The sequence below is a fragment of the Pristis pectinata genome, chromosome 21 (assembly GCF_009764475.1).
Source record: "Pristis pectinata isolate sPriPec2 chromosome 21, sPriPec2.1.pri, whole genome shotgun sequence".
Classification (NCBI taxonomy): Eukaryota; Metazoa; Chordata; class Chondrichthyes; order Rhinopristiformes; family Pristidae; genus Pristis; species Pristis pectinata.
The window spans coordinates 33,354,255-33,377,357 of record NC_067425.1 but is presented as its reverse complement, the minus strand read 5'-3'; positions in this window follow the sequence as shown (position 1 = coordinate 33,377,357).

Genomic DNA, 23,103 nt, shown 5'->3' with positions numbered 1-23,103 from the left:
TTTTTTCCAGATATCAGAGCGCCATACAAACAATACCTGCACCAGTTCCCCAATGGAGCTTCAACTAATGACAGTTTGAACTAAGGCTGGTGAGCTAAAAGAGGTGGCTGCCTTTAGTTTGGCTTCGTTTATCACTTGTTTGAGATATGAAGGTTGTCATCATGTCCAGACCAATGACCCAACAATATTAGAACACTTTATCTTTTGGGTATTTTCAGTATTATTTTAAAATTTGGCTAGTTCATGTGTTTTTCTTTATTGTGTTTTATTTGTTTGCTTTTTGTATTGCAGTTACATTACATTTACCCTTTCTGTCATTGCAAAACCCTCCATAGTCTGGTTACACACTCTCTTTCTAGCTCTGCAACCCTCAGACGTCTCTGAACTCCTCAAATTCTGGCCTTTCTGCAGCTCTGATTTCATTTGTGCTAGCATTTCTGACCTTGTGTTCAGCTCCAGAATTCCCTTCAGAAACAGCTGTCCTCACAATGTTCTTTAACATCTCCTCTCTGTGCAAAGATACTGATCATCTGTGTTTGTATGGCGTAATTGTAAATCTTGACCAGTGTCGCTCCAGAAATGCACCTTTGGGCATTTTACAATGTTAGACACCATGTACAGTAAATCCAAGTTTCTGTAGATCATTTTCCTTTGTGGATTTCATTTATTCTTTGAAGTGTACCTTGGTCCCATGTCTTCCAGTCTTTCAATCTAATGTCTAGATGAAATATCAACAACAGTTCAGGTGATCAGTAAATGGAGAATACTTCTTTTAGATTACTTCGTCTGGTTCTAATCTGTGGCTTCATGAAATAATTGGATCTGTCTTTTTTTTGGAATGTTGCAAAATAGTATGACATTAGACCTTGTGAAGGTTTTCATTGACAAACAAATTAATTAAAATGTAATGAGATTCATTGTTTTATATAGAAGTGTGGTTATATTTGAAATTGGCCAGTCAGAGACATAAATTAAATCACATGGTATTTGTTCCTATTTGCATTTTGTGGTTTGGCTCTTCCCTCAAGCAAACTGTCATGGAATCAACTGAATGATTCCTGCAGTATATAGCATTAACATAGGATGTTATTTGCATGTGTAGAGCAGGCAAATACAAACTCCTGCAACAAGTTAAATTTAAGGAATACATTGAAGGCAAAATTTATTTTGCGTGTCGGAGGAGTGCAGTTAAAGACACTAAATACAGGCAAGAGTCAATGAACCAAACCTACAGAGGAGAGCACAATCAGTGGTTCCTATTCTTGTACCAATTGAATGCTAAGATGAATTTCACCACCCACACCCCCACATTGTTTCTTTAAGTGTTTGTGGATGTGCATGACTCTTGAATGCAATTTAGCTAATCCTGTCAATGAATCTGCACAATCCCTATTGTATTAATCTCCTCTGTGCTCTTGCCTTTACGCCCTTCCAACTCATCCTTGTACTTCTGAACAGTCATCTCCTTTACTGTGATGTCATAATCTCTGACTAACTGTGATTAATATCACGCTGTATCTGGCAGTAATAAATAAAATATTTTCACAGTGAAAGGTGAACATCTGGTGGGGAAATACCATTCTGAATTCAATTGATAATCTGACATTGCCTGTAGACGTACCAGTGTATGACATTGAGCTCTCTATTCAATGTTTATACAGAGATGAAAAAATAAAAGCAATATCTTTTTTAAATGGTAATTTTACTTCAAGTTATGGGCAGGTGGCAAAATGTTGCAAAGCTGGTTTCATATTTCATATTTTCAAAAGCTGTTAGACTTGGCAGAGACTGACATTTTAACATACAGCTTGCCAACAATTCCCTCACTTTATCTAACCGGGCAATATAATTGAGTTAAAATGAATAATGTCATATTGGGCAGCTTGTAAAAGAAACTGAGTTTCTTCTGAGAATTCATGGTACTGTTGCTTCTGTAGGGAACATGACGTGCTGTGTTATGTGATGCTAATTGCATACATTCCAATCACATTAATCTTGAATGTGACCCAATAAAATCTGACATGCTTTCCAATAACCTGAGGATTACTCTCTTGACAGTTGGCAAATGATGGGCAGGAAATGAATATTAAATTTAGGACACTTCAGTTGATGTTCTAGGTTAGGCCAAAACATTATTCCTGCACAACACAGCAATCCACCATTGCTGGACCACTTAATTGGTCTTAGGCTGTTAGCATGGCTGAGTGTACTTTAGATTTCACTGCATGCAGCCAACCAGTCCCAGACCACTTATGCCACTTCCAAGTCATGTGTTACCTGGTGCAACAAAGCCATGAGTTGATATCCGTGCTGTTCTGCCACAACCTATTTTGCATAACATTTAGCTACTGATTTTGAAAATAATAATAATAATAATGAGGAGTAACTTTTTCCTTTCATTCAAGGTTTATTTTTGTGTATACAAACTATGTTTTGTTATATCATTGGGCTGTCTGACATATGCAAAATCTCATCCCCATTCCTGAATCCCTGAACCATGATACTAAGAAATAAAACAATTAAATGAACAGCACCAGTGTTGAAATACTGAAGACCTCTGCTCCAGAACCATGGCTCCTTTAGCCAAGCTGTCCCTGTACAATTACACCGGTATCTTCTTGATAATGTGGAAGGTTGCCCAGGTATCACAGCTTTGGTCCAAATGTGGACCGAAGAGATGCATTCCAGAGGTGAGATGAGAGTGACTTCCGTTGACATCAAGGTGCCTTGGTAAAACTGGGCACTTCAATCACTGAGGCATCAAAGACTAGGGAGCACATGCTGGTAACTGAGATTAGTATAGTTGGGTAGTTGATGTTCATGGGCATGGTGGGCCAGAGTCCTTCTTCTGTGCAGTGTGACTCTGATTCATGAGCATCAAAGGGAAGATACTCCAGTAGTTGGAATCATATCTCGCACAAAGAAAGATGGTTGTGGTTGCTGAAGATCAATAATCCCAGTCTCAAGAACATCACTGCAGGAGTTCCTCAAGACAGACTCATAGAGAGTCATAGAGTCATACAGCATGGAAGCAGGCCCTTCAGCCCAACTCATCCTAACCCCAACCATCTTCAGCTGCTTCACCTGAATGCAGCAAGGCTAAGACAACATTCAAGCATGGGCTGATAAGTGGCAAGTAAAGATTTGCCACATGAGTGCCAGAGAAGGACCATATCCAGCAAGAGTTTAACTGCCCATCCTTGACATTCAATGGCACTACCATCACTGAGTTCCCCAACATCAATATCCTAGGAGTCAAGGTTGACCAGTTGGACCAACCAATTAAAGCAAATCGAGCTGCTTCATAATCATCAGCAAATCCGTCGACCTCCTTGGACCAAAGATTGAAAGCACTGAAAGTGCTATCGGCTGTAGACTTGCTTCCAAATTTCCATTGTTGGATCAACATAAGAGTTGTGCTTTTTTGCTCAAAAGCCTTGGCCAGCTTCCAGTGATGTCATTTAGCCTGAAGGTTTCAATAGGGTGTTGACAGTGGTTGCTCATTATGCTATGTTCAAGTCCATGCAGTGCCCACACTCTCTCCACATTCACATTTGAATTATTTCTCAGTTTCCAAGTTGTCATATTAGCACCACGCTTTGCCACCCAGCTTTGCTTGATTGAGGTTACCTTAAGGTTTTTCTATTCTAGAAACTATTTTACTGAACTACCAGGCTCTCCAACACCATTGACAAATGGCAAATGACAAATAAGACAAATAAGACAAATAAGATTGCACCTTATTAACCTAGAATTTTCACTTTGCCGTTCCTTGATTCAGGCAGAAAATATTTGCTTTTTCAAAGGTAGCCATTTATGACTGCGTAATATAGTGCTCTCCACGCACACCCAAATTCCATTGAGATATCTCGACCATTCTCAAATCATCCCAATGATCGGTTGTGCATCCATTTCCACCAAGCACTGGCAATGCTGGAGCAGAGACAAAATGACTGTGACCATCATACTCAAAGCATTTTCCAGTTTTAAAAGAAGTGCATGATGGTTTATATTGTTGCAATGAAAAACATGGTGGCTGCAGTTGTACGGATCTCAGAGTTCATTGGTGTTTGAATTAGGTTTGTAGTTTGGCCAAAGTAAGAATGTTGTGGATGATCGTCTGCCCTTCCATTATCATTACTATTCTGCCCAACATTATCTGCTTGTATAATTGTAGACTGAGCTATGCAAGTATATTGGGTGGTGACTCCCTGCAGATCTGGGTCTTTGTCTGATTTCAATATGGCGATTATCTTGACCTGTCTATCTCCGCAGAGGTGTTGGAAAAGACAAATAGTCTTCTTTAAGCTCTTGTCCTGAGGGGTAGTAGCAGTTTATTTGCTGGAGCACTGAGTTCAGCTGCCTTTCCATATTTCAAGGACTTCATGACTACTTCTTGCTTAAGTGTTGTGCTGTTGGTTCCTGTCTCTAGGGAGTGAGTGGAGTTTGTGCTTGACTTTCTCAATTTAGCTAAATGGGCTGATAAGCCATTCAGGATGAGTTGGTGTGTGATGTGGTTCAGAAGGACTGCATGGTTTTGTTATGTCTGTCAGGGATCAGTCTGTGAATGGTTCTTCAGGACTTTTTGATATTCTGGCTGTTGCTTTGATCAGCTCCCTCCAGCAGATGCACTGCTGCTTTCCAATCTTCCTCATGGACTTCTACCCATGGACGAGGGAGGTGAAGGATAAAATAAAAGCAAAAGGGGCGGCGTACAAAGTAGCAAAAATTAGTGGGAAAACAGAAGATTGGAACGATTTTAAAAATCTGCAGAGAGAAACTAAGAAGGTCATTAGGAAAGCAAAGATGAGTTACGAAAGGAAGCTGGCGGACAACATTCGGAAGGATTCTAAGAGTTTTTTTAAATACATAAGGAATAAAAGAGAGACACGGGTTGACATAGGACCAATTGATAACGGTGCAGGAGGTATTATAATGGATGATAGTGAGATGGCAAGGGAATTGAATGAATATTTTGCATCGGTCTTCACCGTGGAGGACATCAGCAATGTGCCCGTTAGTCAGGAGTCTCACGAATTGGAGCTGAGTTCAATTGAGATTAATAGGGAGAAGGTGCTTGGAAAACTAAAGGGGCTTAAGGCTGATAAGTCTCCCGGACCGGATGAGGTGCATCCCCGGGTTCTGAAGGAGGTGGCTGTGGAGATAGCGGAGGCATTGGCGATTATTTTTCAGGAATCGATAGATTCTGGCATGGTTCCGGAGGACTGGAGGGTAGCGAATGTAGTTCCGTTGTATAAGAAAGGTGGGAGGCAGCACAAAGGCAATTACAGACCTATTAGTCTGACGTCAGTGGTGGGAAAATTATTGGAGTCTATCCTCAAGGAGGAGGTTACCGAATACCTAGAGGCGCAAGGCAAGATAGGACCTAGTCAACATGGTTTTGTGAAGGGGAGGTCCTGTCTGACCAACCTATTGGAGTTTTTTGAAGAAATCACAGGTAGGGTGGATAAGGGAGAGGCGGTAGACGTTGTGTATTTAGACTTTCAAAAGGCCTTCGATAAGGTGCCTCACAAGAGACTGATTAATAAGATGAGAGGTCATGGAATTATGGGCAGGGTAGCAAAATGGGTGGAGAATTGGCTGGTTGGCAGGAAGCAAAGGGTGGAAATAAAAGGATCTCGTTCTGGTTGGTTACCGGTTACTAGTGGTGTGCCGCAGGGGTCGGTGTTGGGGCCTCTCCTTTTTACCTTGTACATCAATGATTTGGATGATGGAATAAATGGTTGTGTGGCTAAGTTTGCGGATGACACCAAGATAAGTGGAGGAGTAGGGAGCATAGAGGAAATAGAAAGAATGCAGAGGGACCTAGACAGTTTAGGAGAATGGGCAAGGAAATGGCAGATGAGATTCAATGTTGAGAAATGTGCAGTTGTACATTTGGAAGTAGAAATAAGCGGGTAGATTATTATCTAGAAGGAGAGAAGATTGATAGTGCGGTAGTACAAAGGGACTTGGGGGTACTCATACAAGATACCTTAAAAGTTAACCACCAGGTTGGATCGGTGGTTAAGAAAGCGAATGCTATGTTGGCATTCATCTCGAGAGGTATAGTGTATAAAAGTAAGGAAGTGTTGATGAGGCTCTACGGGGCGCTAGTGAGGCCTCATTTGGAATACTGTGCGCAGTTTTGGGCCCCACATCTTAGGAAGGATGTGCTGACGTTGGAGAGGGTTCAGAGGAGATTTACGAGAATGATTCCAGGAATGAAAGGGCTTAAGTATGATGAGCGTTTGTCGGCTCTTGGACTGTACTCGCTGGAGTACAGAAGGATGAGAGGGGACCTCGTAGCGACATTTAAAATGTTGACAGGTAAGGATAGAGTAGATGTGGCTAGGCTGTTTCCCTTGGTGGGCGTGTCCAGGACCAGAGGGCACAATCTTAGAATTAGAGGGTACAGCTTCAAGACAGAGATGAGGAGAAGTTTCTTTACCCAGAGGGTGGTGAAATTGTGGAACTCCTTGCCACGCACAGCAGTGGAGGCCAGATCAGTGGGGGTATTCAAGGAGGAGATAGACAGATATCTAAATAGTCAGGGTATCAAGGGATATGGGGATAAGGCTGGCAAATGGGATTAGAATAGTTTTTTTTCTTTTTTTTCTTCTTTTTTTCCCACCCCATTTCTTTTTCCCTTTTCCTTGGAGCAGACTCGATGGGCCGAATGGCCTGCTTCTGCTCCCTTATCTTGTGATCTTGTGTGACTTAGATCTCAAGTGCTTCATTTTCCTGGGTTGACCTGCAGCTTTTACCATTAATAGCTGTATGATTACAAACTCATGAGAGGAACCCACAGACCACAATGCTGACTTTTTATTTATGGGATAGAGGGGTAAGATTTGTCTTCCACCCTCACCTACACCGCCAATTCCAGAGGACCTGGCCAAAAGAGTTTTTTGTTTGAATGGAATTGGTGTGAAAACCATCTATGAATGCTCCCTATCATTACCTTAGCAACACCTAATGGAGGCCCCGACCTCCCACTGAGCTGATTCACCTTCTAACCTGTACCTAAAGACCTTCTGTACCACTAACTTTCATGTAGTTTAGTCTTTCGCACAGCCTGTTGGATCAGAGGCCCAGCTTGATGTTGTTGCAGTCTCCAAATTCATAAGGATGATTTAGGTCTACAACCAGCATTACTAATCATCTCTAAGGCAATAAACTGCCCAGGGCACTTCACAATCAATAAGTGCCTTTGTGCCTTTAAACATGCATTGACATATATGCATCACCTGTTTAATGCACCTTTGCTTGTTGGGACTAATTTCTAGACTAAATTCTTCTCATTCCTTCACTCTGTCAAACATCAGTTTAATTTTGCCATTAACTAATTAATTACTGAATCTGTGATAAAGAGCAGTTCTTTCAGTATGTAAATTCAACTTGTTGGTACACAAGTATGAGCTTGCATTTCCTAAGTTTCTGTGAGTCTCAGTGTATTAGAGGCTCAGTGTCCATCCTGAAGGCTGTTGAATAATCAGAGACCAATCCATGAGACTGGAGTGCAATATTTTGAATATCACAGTTACAATTACTGTCACGTGATGTATCAGAGTTAATTCATAGCCCTTAAACGAGGAAAATGGAAAGTATATCTGAAGAAAATCAGCATTTTAATTCAAAATCATTGGAGATAATGAGTAGAACAACTTCAAAGCAAAATCCCTTCTCCAGCTGAATGATTGAATTTAGAGAAGAATAATTGATACCTGCGTGATGCATGAAAGGGGTCTGCATCTCCTGTACCTGCAGCCATTCATTTAAGCATAGGGGTGTTTACAGCAAGCAGTAAATAGAACAGATTCATTTATACACTCAGTGATCAATAAGGTAAAGAAGAAGGAGATTATTTGATCCATAGCCAAGCACTGTTTGAAATAAATCGGTATTGCGTAACATAAACATTAGAATAGTTTTCTTACATCTTTGAGATAATCATCTCACTGATATTACTGGTGTCTATCAGCTGGCAGTATTAGAGTGGTGCAGTGTATTGGAGCAGAAGTGGGAAATGCTATAAAATGGTGGAAGTACATTGCTTCTGCATATATTGTTTCATGTAATTGCCTGTGCTTTTTATGTAAAGCTTGCATTTGTTATTCTTTCTTCCAGACTTCAGCATGTCCCAAAGCACTTAGCGGAACTGAATTATTATCACAGAGCAGTAACTGTTGTTACATAGGCAGACACTATGAGATAAATGACCACTTAATGTGTGCTTTATGGTGTTGTTTGGGTGATAAATGTTACTCAGTGTACCAAGGGAAATCCCTTACTCTTTCCCAAATAATATTGTGGCATCATTTGTACCTATTTAAGCAGGCGATCTAGGCCAAAATGTCTTGTTTAAACTAATAATGCAAAACTGTACTGAAGTACCTGCTGCAATTAAGTGCTCAAGTTCTGTAATGGCAATTGGACTCATAACCGTCTGACTCAGATGTAAAGCCACTGCCAGGTAAGTCAAACTTGTATGTTAATGTATCACGAGTCACAGGTAAAATGAAATGCTGGCCAAGTCAATTACCAAAAAAATAATTTGAGTGTTGCCATTGGTCCCTCAACTTATTTTATTGATTTCTGCTTGCTAACTTTTTATTGGCTAGCTTTCTCTCTCATACTTCATTGGTTGCATTCACGTCTGTCTGCTCATTGTTCAGGCTATATGTATACTGTATATCTATACAGACTTAGACTCTTCTCAGTATGACATATTTTGCACGTGATGGCTGAAATATAAAGACTATGTTTAAGATAGGTTTTAAAATGCTGCACTAATATTATTACTATCAGAAAAAGCTGAAGAGGATGGGACTTTGCTCTAGACAGAATTGGTTAACAAGTTATCAAATAGAGGGTTTTAAAACTGAGACACAAGAGAGACCACAGTTGCTGGAAATCTGGAACAACACACCCTCTTCCCCACCTACCTACCTTCCCCCTCTCACCTGGATTCACCTACCACCTGCCAGCTTGTGCTTCCCCTCCTCCCCCCACCCTTTCATTCTGACTTCTGTCCTTTTTCTTTCCAGTCCTGATGAAGGGTCTCAGCCTGAAACATCAACGGCTCATTTCCCTCCATAGATGCTGCCTGACCTGCTGAGTTCCTCCAGCATTTTGAGTGTGTTGCTTTTAAAACTCCAAAGAGCTTTGATAGTGAAGATGTAGAAATGTTCCCACATGTGAGGTAAATCCAATGAAGAAAGCAGGTGAAACCTACTTAATGCAGAGCAGTTAAGTGAAATAACATTATAGACAATAGACAATAGACAATAGGGCAGAAGTAGACCATTTGGCCCTTCGAGTCTGCACTGCCATTTTGAGATCATGGCTGATCCTCAACAATCAATATCCTGTTCCTGCCTTGTCCCCATATCCCTTGATTCCCCTATCTATAAGAAACCTATCTAGCTCCTTCTTGAAAATGCCCAGAGAATTGGCCTCCACTGCCCTCTGAGGCAGTGCATTCCACAAATTCACAACCCTCTGGGAGAAGAAGTTTTTCCTCACCTCTGTCCTAAATGGCCTAGCCCTTATTCTTAAATCATGCCCCCTGGTCCTGGACTTCCCCAACATCTGGAACATATTTCCTGTCTCTATCTTGTCCAATCCCTTAATAATCCTGTATGTTTCAATCAGATCCCCTCTCAATCTTCTCAATTCCAGCATGTACAATCCCAGTCTCTCCAACCTCTCAGCATAATACAGTCCCGACATCCCCGGAATTAACCTCGTAAACCTACGCTGCATGCCCTCTATAGCCAGGATATCCTTCCTTAACCCTGGAGACCAAAACTGTACACAATACTCCAGGAGTGGTCTCACCAGGGCCCTGTACAAATGCAAAAAAATCTCTTTGCTTTTGTACTCAATTCCCCTTGTAATACAGGCCAACATTCCATTAGCCTTCATCACTGCCTGCTGTACTTGCTCATTCACTTTCAGTGACTGATGAACAGGGACTCCTAGATCCCTTTGTATTTCCCCCTTACCTAACTCCACACCATTCAGGTAATAATCCGCCTTCCTGTTCCTGCTTCCAAAGTGGATAACCTCACACTTATCCACATTAAACTTCATCTGCCAAGTATCTGCCCACTTACCCAACCTATCCAAATCACCTTGAATTCTCCTAACTTCCTCTTTACATGTCGCACTGCCACCCAACTTTGTATCATCAGCAAACTTGCTAATGTTATTCCCAATGCCTTCATCTAAATCATCAACATAGATCGTAAACAGCTGTGGTCCCAGCACCGAGCCCTGTGGCACCCCACTAGTCACGGCCTGCCATTCTGAGAAACATCCATTCACCCCTACCCTTTGTTTCCTATCCGCCAACCAGTTTTCTATCCATGTTAATACCCGCCCCCCAATTCCATGAGCCCTAATTTTACCCACCAATCTCCTGTGCGGCACTTTATCAAATGCCTTCTGAAAGTCGAGGTATACAACATCCACTGAATCTCCCTCGTCTATTTTCCTGGTTACATCCTCAAAAAAACTCCAGTAGACTAGTCAAGCATGATTTGCCCTTGGTAAATCCATGTTGACTCGACCCAATCCTATCATTGCTATCCAAATATGCCGCTATTTTATCCTTAATAATGGACTCCAGCATCTTCCCCACCACAGATGTTAGGCTAACTGGACGATAGTTCCCCGTTTTCTCCCTCCCTCCTTTCTTAAAAAGTGGGATAACATTAGCCATTCTCCAATCCTCAGGAACTGACCCCGAATCTAAGGAACATCGGAAAATGATCACCAATGCATCCACAATTTCTAGAGCCACCTCCTTTAGTACCCTGGAATGCAGACCATCTGGACCTGGGGATTTGTCAGTCTTCAGCCCCATTAGTCTACCCATCACCATTTCTTTCCTAATGTCAATCCACTTCAGTTCCTCTGTCACCCTCTGCCTTTTGTCCATCCTTACCTCTGGGAGATTTCTTACGTCTTCCCCCGTAAAGACAGATCCAAAGTACTTATTAAATTCGACTGCCATCTCCCTGTTTCCTGTAGTAATTTCACCCGATTCAGTCTTCAAGGGCCCAACATTGTTCCTAACTAACTTCTTTCCCTTCACATACCTAAAAAAGCTTTTGCTATCCTCCTTAATATTCCTGGCTAGCTTGCCTTCGTACCTCATTTTTTCTTCCCGAATTACCTTTTTAGTTAAATTCTGCTGCACTTTAAAAATTTCCCAATCTTCTATCTTCCCACTCAGCTTGGCTCTGCCATACTTCTTCCTTTTTAACACAATGCTATCTCTGACTTCCTTTGTCAGCCACAGTGGCCCCTTTCCCGTCTTTGAGTCTTTCCTTCTCTGGGGAATAAACTGATCCTGCACCTTGTGCGTTATTCCCAAGAATACCTGCCATTGCTGTTCCACTGACAATTCTGCTAGGATGCCGCCCAGTCAACTTCAGCCGGCTCCTCCCTCATGGCTCCATAGTCTCCTTTGTTCAACTGCAAAATTGACCCTTCTGATTTGCCCTTTTCCCTCTCCAATTGCAGATAAAAACTTATCATGTTAGGGTCACTACCTCCCAATGGCTCCTTTACTTCGAGTTCTCTTATCAAATCCTGCTCATTACACAGCACTAAATCCAGAATAGCCCTCTCCCTGGTCGGCTCTCGTATCAGCTGCTCCAAGAATGCATCCCGGAGGCACTCTATAAACTCCCTTTCCTGGGGTCCAGTACCAGCCTGATTTTCCCAGTCCACTTGCATATTGAAATCCCCCATAACTACTGTGACATTACCCTTGCCACATGCCAACATTAACTCACTATTCAGCTTGCGCCCAATATCCATGCCACCGTTCGGAGGCCTGTAGATAACACCCATTAGGGTCTTTTTGCCCTTACAGTTCCTCAGTTCTATCCACACTGACTCTACATCTCCTGATTCAATGTCCCCCCTTGCAAGGGACTGAATCTCATTCCTCACCAACAGGGCCACCCCACCCCCTCTGCCCACCTTCCTGTCCTTACGATAGCATGTATACCCTTGAAAATTCATTTCCCAGGTCTGATCTCCCTGCAGCCATGTCTCCGTTATCCCAACAACATCACACTTACCCATTCGTATCTGAGCTTCAAGCTCGCCTACCTTATTCCTGACACTCCGTGCATTCAGATATAGGATTTTTAACCCATTTCTCCTCTCTCCATTCGTATTAATGTTCCGAAATTGTGTAGTTCCTACCTGTCCTCTACCCTCCATCTCGCTATCCTCTCTCTCATTCTGGATCCCCTCCCCCCGCAAATTTAGTTTAAAGCCCCCCCCGAGCCGCATTAGCAAACCTTCCTGCAAGAATGTCAGTACCCCTCCAGTTCAGGTGTAAACCGTCCCGTTGGAACATTGATTCCATTAAGAGAAAGCCAAGCAGGGATGTGAAAGGAATGAGTTGGAATGCTGACGGATTGACTGAAATAAGGGAGGACGCTGACATGAAGTATAAAAACACCAGATGCCCCATTCTGTACTGCGCATAATAAACAGTTGGCTCACTTACTGCTCAGGATGCATTCCCAAGGAGTTAGAGCGTTTGTAGAATCAGCTGGTCCTCTGATACAATGTGAACTTCCTATGGCCCTTAGTTACTGACAGGCTGTTCAGTTTCATTGGGAGGATTGGCAGATATTGGGCAGGACCCCCATGAGAAGCGCTTTACCTGGTAGATCTATGTGACTCTGTAGTCTGGGATGGCTGGCAATGGGGCGTGGGCAACTGTGCTGCCTGACAGGCAGCAGTGGGAGGAGAAATGCAGACGTTGTGATAGTGAGGGCGGTGGCAAGGTTAGGCTCCACAAGGCCAGTGGATCTCTCACTGAACCTGGTAGTCTATGATGCTGTGAACACTTCCACCTCCAAACAGTTGACAGAGGCGGCTGACACATTCAGTCTCCTGGTCATTTGTTCCTTGCTTTCCCGATGGTCAGCTCTTCTCATTCTGAACAGCGCTCTGCTCTTGATGGAGGAACGTCTAACCCCAGGGGGTGGGTCGGTGGGGTGGGGCATATCCCTACCCCTGGAAAAATGGCAATCTGCTCTTGAGCAGCATCTCTCCACCCAGTGATAACTATAGTTAGCTGATGGATGGCATTTCACTGTTTGTGAAGGACAACAACTTGGTTCTGGGTAGTTCTACTGAGACAGCATGAGACTATGTTGAGGAACTAAGACCTTGTATGGCCTCTACCTATGTTTCTATGGCAGCTGCTAGCTGATCCAGTTACTGCTGTATAGCAGGAGTGCCATTGTGCTCTGTACATCAGTGGAAGTTGCTTTATTCTTGGAAGTCGTGCTCTCCTGACTCCACACATGCGGAAGGAAATGGGCTCTTTGCCACCTCATACAGGCAGGCAGGGCTGACCATCCATCAGCCACCTCAGTAGGCATCGTACCAGCCTTATAAAAGTCTTCATCCGAGTCCTTGGGGGTAGGTCCTATGTGCGGCTCCTGGTCTCTTGAGCCCCCACTCCAGTTTCCCCACATCTCCTACCCATCTGTAGCCCACCCCACCAATGCCAGGTGTCCACCCCCTGCCTAGTGACCTGTTTTCTTCCCTTACATTGCCAGTATCTACAGAGGTGTTAAGCAGCGTCAGGCACAATCATTCTTCTTAATTAGCATCTTCCTCCACTTTCTCCTCCTTGTTTACTCATTAGGAAAGAGAAGGAGGCCATTCAGCCCATAAGTACCATGCAGGCTCTCACGCGAGCAATCCCATCAGTCCCTTTCCCCATCTCCTTATTTCATAAGTAGCCCTGCCACTTGTTTTCTCCCTCACATTCGCCTCAGTTCACTTTTGATTCTTCTTACCTGGACTAAGGGGTAATTTATAGCCACCAATCTTGGAATGTGGCAGAAAGCTCAAGCACCTAGTGGAAACAGGGAGAAAATATGCAAACTCTGTCCAGACAGCTCCTGAGGTCAGGAGTGAATTCCTGGGGTTGTGAGGCCACAGTGCTAACTGCTTGTCACCATGGTGCTCCTGAACTGGTTGCGGGGTGGTGAAGGAGAAGGGGAGGGCAACGGAAGAGGGACCCCTTTTCATAATCTGCAAAGATAATACTCAAGTAAGGTGCTCAAGTAAGCTGCCTGTGTTTTACATTGATGCAGAGTTTACTCCCAAAATGTCAACAAGTCCTTCCCCCCCACAGATGCTGATCGACCCGCTGAGTTCCTCCAGCAGATTATTTGTTGCTCCAGATCCCAGTGTCTGCAGTCTCAAATGTCTGTGTTTTGCACTTGCTGGGAATGGACCAGCACATGTGAAGGGTGGGTGGTATTCGTCAGGGAAATCAGCTCACTCCCTGCTCTCAATTCAGCCGTGTCCTGAGCGGTTCCTCTATCCTTGAGCTGGAGTGCCCTCTGATCACCAGCTTTGTGAGAATCCCACTCCCATCTGGGAGCCTCCTTCCTATTGCTTGTCAGGCCTGTCGGGAAGCATCCTGAAATGAGGAGGTATTAAAGGAATATTTGATCAAGTTACAGGATCTTAGTAGCTGTGTGTATTCTAGGATGCTGCCTTATTTGCTATAAGAAGAGGTTGGACAAACTTGGATTGTTTTCTCTGGAGCGTTGGAGGCTGAGGGGAGACCTGATAGAGGTTTATAAAATTTTGAGAGGCATAGATAGGGTAGATAGTGAGAGTCTTTTTCCCAAGTGTTATGAGAAAGGTTCTTTTGGATCTTAAAGATAGAGGTATCTGGACGCACAGTCTTTGTACTTTAAAAAGGAGGATTTTATTTACAAAGACCGACGCGGGAACAGAATGTGAAGGAACAAATGCACACTCGCACTCGGGTGATCGCGAAACATGGGGGAAGTTGCAACAGGGGTGAAGTGCACACACGCACGCGCACACACGCAATGAACTAGTACAAATGATCAGGAAACAAACAAATACGTTGTCTGAACCCCCTGAATCTGGACAAACAATGGCACTACGCTACTGGGAATCTACTTAGGACGCTCCTAGACCCCTGTGGAAGTGCACCCTCTCACCTGTGGTCTCAACCCCAACAGCAATCAAAAAGAGAAAGAGCTGCCCACGTGTACCATCTTTTATAGGGCTGGAACTGGGTGGAGCCCGTTCAGTTAACTCAAGCAAGCCAGTGATTCAGGGTGAAGAACAAAGGTGTGTTACCAAGCCAATCCTTAGGTGTGCTCTTAATGGGTGGGGTGGAGCCGAACCCTTGATTGACAGTGGTGTAGCTTCCGACCCGATGGGGAATGCTATCATCCGACCATGGGGGTCAGTAGTGTTGTCACTGTCATCTGACCCCTGGCCTTTCATACTACACCAGGGTAGAAAAGTCAAATACTAGAGGACATAGCTTGAAGCTGAGAGGGGGAAAGCTTAAAGGAGATGTTCAGGGCAAGTTTTTTTTCACATGGAAAGTAATAGGTGCCTGGAATGTGCTGCCAGGGGAGATGGTGGAAGCAGACACAATAATGGTGTTTAAGAGGCCTTTAGACAGGTACATGAACATGCAAAAAATGGAGGAATACAGACCATGCGTAGACAGATAGGTTTACTTTAATTTGACATCATGATCGGCACAGACATTGTGGGCCGAAGGGCCTGTTCTTTTGCAGCACTGTTCTATGTTCTTTGGAATATGTTCTGTGTCTGAGTGGGAGAAATGGAGTGCATGTGCATGACTGTGTGTTTCAGATGATTGCAGTGCAAATGAGGAGTAGTTCTGGATATTGTGCGTTTTTGTTGCGTTGCTTCATCCTCCTAGATATCCCACTCCTAGAAGAAGGGGTTTCAATGGTCTTCTGCCACCTGTAGTGAACAGCAGCAGCAGTGGGTCTCCTAACCTCCCTGACCCACAGCATCTCCCTCCTGTCATACATTTTCTCCGCAACCATTGTGTCTCAGTCAGTGAATCTTGGGGCTCCTTCTCTTTCTCTTGTACTCTCTTCTTCATGGCAGGCATAATGTGTGTTACTTCTGTCCGGCTGCCATGGGGCGTGTATCCTCAAGGTCAGAGTCCTGCTGTAATAGCTGTGCAATAACTGAATGAAATTCACAGAGTAACAAATGGGACCGCCATTGCTTCCCATATATTGAAATGTTTGCCGGGTCCAATGACTCCTTACGGTCTCCTTTAGTGGACCCACAAACAAAACTAATGAATTTCTAGGCATACACAACTCTGTACTTTTAAGGTAAGTAAATCTGGTATACTGGAGTATAATTTCCATACCATATGTGCCACTTTTATGCATAGAGTTTGCAAATACATTGTGGAGGCCTGTATTGATTTCATTCCTGTAGACAGCATGACATACGACATACTGAAACACAATATTGATTATGACCAAGATTATTTAGGACTTGACTTCTCAGCAATTGACATATTGGTACAGTGGAAGTGGCAGTTCACATTGCTACCAGGAGGACTGCAGTCTCTAGATGTAAACCATGCAGTAAGTCACACTGTTAGTGACTAAAGACAAAATAGTTATCCTTTCTCCTTTGAAGAAATTTTTTAAAGATTTAAGTACATGTGTTTGCAAGTATTTACATCTTTTCCTATATTGTGATGTACCTACAAGATCGATGAATATCAAGGAGGAGCAAGCAGTTTTTGGTTTAAAACAAAATTTAATCAATTATTTTTGAAATGCATTCTCAGGAACTGATATCATGCATTTTCTCTGGGCAAACAAATATGCTGGTGGGTTTGAGTTTGAATTAAAACTGTTTTATTTAAGTACAAACAGGATCATTCATTGATCTGAATGCCAAGGATCTGAATGGTGTCTGTGTTGGAGTGCTAACTATAGGTGTGTGGCAGACCACTGAATGTTTTGATTGAGGGCTGGGAGCATAAGAGGTCAAAGGCATTGAGAGCAACTGAACAGGCCGAGCAGGAAAGGCTTTGTCTTTGCACATTTCACCTTTGGGAGCCCACAAAAGAAACACATAAGCTCAGGACTGGATCTAGGGGAGGGTGGAATGGGATGTGGTGGGTGTTACCAGGGGAAGGACTACAGTGGTGTGGTGAGGGATGAGAATTGACAGACAGCTGATAAGATCTGCAGTCAAAAATCAGGAGCGCTGAGGTGTTGATTTCTGTCTGCAGACCTTATCCACTGCCTACCAGTTCTCATGTTGAGGGTTGCTAGAAGATTCAGAACAGAGATTGGAAGTGGAATCAGGGCAAAGGGTTAATAGCTGGGTTGGACCAGGGGTCACAAGAAGATCAGGACAGAGATCAAGCCGTGGATAAGTTTGAGCTAGAGATCAAAGGGAGGATAAGCCTGACAGTTGAAAGAAGGGTCAGGTTGGCAGGTGCTTGGACCATGGGTGATGGTTAAGTTTCTTTTATTCATTCATAGCTTGTGAACATTATTGGCAAGGCCTGCGGTTATTGCCCACCCTTAATTGCACCTTAACCAAATAGTTTTCAGAGAGCAGTCAAGAGTCAATCACATTGCTGTGAGTTTGGAATCAAATGTTAACATCATTGGCAATACTGGCATTTATTGTTCATCTAAATTCCCCTCAAATGAGGAGGCAGTTAATAGTCAACTATTTTGATGAGTGCATGGTGACATATAGACCAGTCTGAGTGAGAACACCAGATTTCCTTCCCTGAAGAGTTTTGATTTTACTAAGATCCACTGATTTCATTGTTAGTGTTACTGAGACTCGCTTGTTTTATACTTACAGATTTATTTAAAATTTGAGTTTATATTCCTTAAGCTGCCACAGTGGGATTTGAATTCCTGTCCTCTGGATCAATGGTGTCGAAGTCTGGAACCAAACCGCTATGTCACTGTACCACGTAAGTTGGCAGATTTTTCCCCTGAGGGATGTTAGTGAGTCAGATGGCTTTATGATGGCGATCTGATGGCTTTGTGATCAGAATTACTTTCACTAGGCTTTTTTGAATTATTAACTAGGATTTGAACTCCTATCTCCAGAAATCATTTGAGAAGGTGCCACATAAAAAAAATACTGCATAAGATAAAAGCTTCTGGAGTTAGGGGCAATATATTAGCATTGGAGAAAACAGAAAGTCAAGATAAATGGATAATTTTCAGGTTGACAAGTTGTAATGCAAGGAGTGCCATAGGGATCATTGCTGGGACCTCATGCAGCCTTTGATGAAAGGAGCAAAGGTTCAGAAGGGAGATGGAATGGAGGGAGAGCTGGAAATAGATGGCAGAAAATCAGTGAGGGGGTTTGAATGGTAGAGCAAAGAAAGGTCAGAAAATAGACAAAAGGGGACACTGATAGACGGGTGGAAATATAATATTTTTAACGAAGAATAGTTTAAAGGTCAGGACTTGCATCTCTGTGTTTCTGGTCATGAGAGATTTCGGATGAGTTAGAGGGGGCGGGGGGAAAATATTAGTTAAAGAAACAGTCACTGCTGTGAGAAAGGGTGATATGTTTGAAGGAACATCAAATGAATCTATCTGCTTTGAACCATGGAGCTGTTGGGAGTGTACAGTAGACCTCTGAACAGTCCAAGGGAAATAGAAGAGCAAATTTATGGCAAAACCATCAAGGCAGTAAAAGTGGGAGATTTCAATTATCTAATGATGGACCAACGCCCCAGATGTGGGAGGAGTATAGATTTTCATTAAAGTTGTCCGCTTCATTTGAAATTTATTTCAATTGCTCTGGATAATTAAGAGTTGAAATATCAAAAAACTCTAAATTTCCAATGTTAATTGCACTCTAGGATGATTTGCAGAAACCTGTTGAAGAGTATAACTGTCTCACTCAGGTCTCGTTAAATTACTACTTCAGTTTAATATTTTAAATACTTTATAAAATCGTTCATACAGCGTTTGGAGCTGGCCTGCTGCATTATGCAGCAATACTGTTACCCTTTTGGATGGAGACCTGTACGTAATTCTGAAACTTCCCACCCTTCAGCAGTCCAGGTGCACCGAAAAATCTCAGTGAACTTTGGGTCACCGGAAAAGGAGGCTGACTGTCGATGCAAGCGCGATGGGATTCAGTTCCCATTGACCTGGGAAGGGATCAAGTTCACTGGTGAGTGGGCAGTCAGGAGGTCAGCACCTCATCAATCTGCACGGCTTCTGACTTGAAACAATGGTAAAAGGGCAGGTAGTTACAGCAGAAGCTGTAGGTAGATCAAACAATTCGACCCATTAACTGGAATGCAGTCAGTGTCAAAGGCACATTGGGCACAGAATTCCTAATTATAGTCAGGAGATACTTTTTAGCCGGTATGTGGCAGGCTCAACAATAGGGTTGAGGCAGAGCAGTCTGAGGGAGTATTGGGTGTGGAGAGCAAATTTGTAATAGTGATCATAATTTCCTTGGGTTAACTAGTTATTTAAAAGGACAGAGAGTAAAGATTCAAACTGGTGGAAGATAGACTTTATGAGAATGAGAAGGGATTTGGCAAAAGTGAACTGGAAGCAGCTATTTGAAGATAAATCATCTTTCTCTGGGGTATGTGGACAACACTGGCAAGGCCAACATCTACTACCAAAGCCTAATTGCCCTTGAGAATGTGATGGTGAGCAACTTCCTGGAATTGCTGCATTTCTTCTGGTGAAGATGCCCTCACACTGCTGGGTAGAGAGTTCCAAGATTTAGACCTATCAACAATAAAGAAACAGAGATGTATATTTCATGGATGCCGGGTTTTGAGCTGCCAGTTCTGTTCTGTGTAACCTGGTTAGCATGATTGTAGTATCACCAACACCATGAAGGGTTTCTGCTGTAGTTAGATTAGTGAGAACATGACAGTTTATTTCAGTCTGGTAGCTCTCTCCTTCAGGACTTGGCTAGCACTCTTACAGATGGTGCTACTAAGCCACACTTGGTGATTTATATTGAAGTCTACTGCCCAGAGTACACTTAGTCCCCTTCATGATTGAATGCTTCTTCCTAGTGTGATTTGATAAAGAGGAGCCCTGTTTCACCACTGAGAGGAATATAGGTGTTAATTGAGAGGAGTTTCCTTGCCTATGTTTGACCTGATGCCTTTAGATTGCAATGTTGAGGATTCTCAGGGTTACTCCCTCCTGTATACCACCATGTTACCGCTTCATACTGCACAGCTGAGTTGCTGCTGCTGAATGACTTTGTGTGACTACTGTTCACTTCAGTGAAAGAATGTACTGGGATCTCAGAAACCTAAAATAAAAAGACCCTACTAAGTAATCAGTGATGGGAATAAAGCTGTAAAAGGTGTATGTGTGTGTGTGTGTGGTGTGTGTGTGTGAGACATTAGGATATGACCTGATGTGAATTGGGAGGGTGGCTTGAGTTGTTGATACTTACTGCTGAGGCTTGAGTGTCAGCAAGTTCTTGAAGAAACCAGTGGGGGACAACCCTTTTATTTTCTTGCGCCCCACCGCAGACTCCTTTTGGTGACAATTGAGGCTGGCAAGACTGTTTTGCAGCTTTAATGTCACATTTGACTTTGAGTTTGGAGCATATCTCCACTCCAAGGGTAATAGAGCCACTCCCATGTCTGTGAGATCGCCTGATGTGGTTCCCTTCTAGAAATATCTATGCTGAAATCTACACCTGTGTCATTATTAACTCTTCACTTGATATTTCAGTCATCTCCATGACTGCTTCCCATTTTTTGCTCTTCTTAAAATTAAGCATGCCCAAAATTCTGTTGCCTGTATCTTCACTCATGGCAAGTCTTTTCCACTGTCACTGCTGTGCTTGATGACCTGCGTGGCTTCCAGTCCAACAGCACCTCAGTTTTAAATTCTCTTCTCTCCATAGCCATGGCTCTCTCTGCCACTGACTCCTACAGCCCTACAAACCTCTTGAGATTTCTAATTCTAGCTTCTAGTGTGTCCCTGATTTTAATTGCTTCCTTTGCCGACATAGACTGTAAGATAGTACATAGAACAGTACAGTACATAGAACAACCACTGACTTCAGTGGTTGGTAAGATGTTAGAGTCCATTATTAAGAACATAGAACAGTACAGCACAGAACAGGCCCTTCAGCCCACAATGTTGTGCCGACATAGCTAATCCCTTCTACCTGCAGAATGCCCATATCCCTCCATTTTCTTCTCATTCATGTGCTCATCCAAGCCCCTCTTAAAAGCCCCCAGTGAATTTGCCTCCACCACCCTATCAGGCAACGCATTCCAAGCATCCACCACTCTCTGAGTAAAAAACGTACCCCTGATGTATGTTCTGATCCTACCCCCCTCACCTTAAATGCATGCCCTCTGGTATTGGATCGCTCAATAATGGGAAAAAGATATTGCTTGTCCACCCTATCTATGCCCTTCATAATTTTATACACTTCCAACAGATCACCCCTCAGCCTTGGAAAAGAGCCCAAGTCTGTCCAGCCTCTCCTGATAGCACATGCCCTCTAATCCAGTCAGCATCCTGGTATACCTTCTCTGCACCCTCTCCAAAGCCTCGACATCCTTCCTGTAGTGAGGTGACCAGAATTGCATGCAATACTCTAAATGCGGCCTAACCAGGGTTCTGCAGAGATGCATCATAACTTCTTGACTCCTGTACTCAGTACCTCAATTAATGAAAGCAAGCATTCCATAAGCCTTCTTTACCACCTTATCTACCTGTGTAGCCACTTTCACTGAGCCATGGATTTGCACCCCAAGGTCTCTCTGCTCTTCAACACTGTTAAGGGTCTTGCCCTTTAGAGTGTACTGCCTCTTGACATTAGTCTCACCAGTGCGCAACACCTCACATTTATTCAGGTTAACCTCCATCTGCCATTTCTCTGCCCACATCTGCAACTGATCTACATCACACTGTATCCGTCGCCAGTCTTCTACACTATTCACAACTCCACCAATCTTGGTATCGTCTGCAAACTTACTAACTCACCCATGAATATACTCATCCAGGTCATTTATGAACATCACAAACAGCAGCAGTCCCAGCACAGATCCCTGCAGAACACCACTACTCACAGGCCTCCAGCCTGAATAAGTCCCTTCAACCACCACCCTCTGACTTCTGTGAGCAAGTCAGTTCTAGATCCACACAGCCAATTCTCCACTGACCCCATGCATCTGAACTTTCTTGATTAACCGATGATGTGGGACCTTGTCAAATGCCTTACTGAAGTCCATATAGATGACATCCACAGCTCTACCTTCATCAATCTCTCTCATCACCTTGTCAAAATACTCAGCCGGGTTAGTAAGACATGACTTGCCCCACACAAAGCCAGGCTGGCTTTCCCTAATCAGGCCATTGAATTCCAGATGCTCGTATATCCTATCTTGAAGAATTTTCTCCAGCAATTTCCCTAAAACTGATGTGAGACTCACCGGTCTATAGTTCCCCAGATTTTCCCTTGTTGCTTTATTAAATAGAGGAACAACATTAACCACTCACCAGTCCTCCAGGACCTCACCCGTGGTCAAAGAGGATACAAGGATACCGGTCAAGACCCCAGCAATTTCCTCCCTCACCTCCCTCAGTAACTTGGGGTATATCCCATTGGGCCCCAGGGACTTAACCACCTTAATACTGTTTAGGAGACCTAGCACTACCTCCCCCTTGACCTCTAAATGCCCTAACATGTTTACGCCCTCAGTTCCAATTTCTGTGTCCAGCACGTCCCTTTCCTGGGTAAATACTGAAGAGAAATATTCATTGAGAACCTCACCCACATCCTCTGCATCCAAACATAGATTCCCTCCTTTATCCTTAAGTGGTCCTACCCTTTCCCTTGTTATCTTCTTATTCCTTATGTAAGTATAGAATGCCTTTGGATTCTCCTTAATCCTACTTGCCAAGGACTTTTCATGGCCCCTCCTGGCTTTCTTGAGTACATTTCTAGCTTCTTTATGGTCCTCACGTGCTCTATCTGATCCTAACTTCCGAAGCTCTACATACTTGTCCTTTTTCTTCTTGACTAAGTTCATCACTTCTCTGGACATTCAAGGTTCCCTTATTTTGCCATTCGTGTCCTTCCTTCTAATTGGGACATACCTATCCTGTACGCTATGTATTTGATCCTTAAACACTTTCTACAAGTTTGACGTGGACTTGCCAGCAAAAAGGTGTTCCCAGTTTACTCTACCTAGTTCCTGCCGTATGCCTTCAT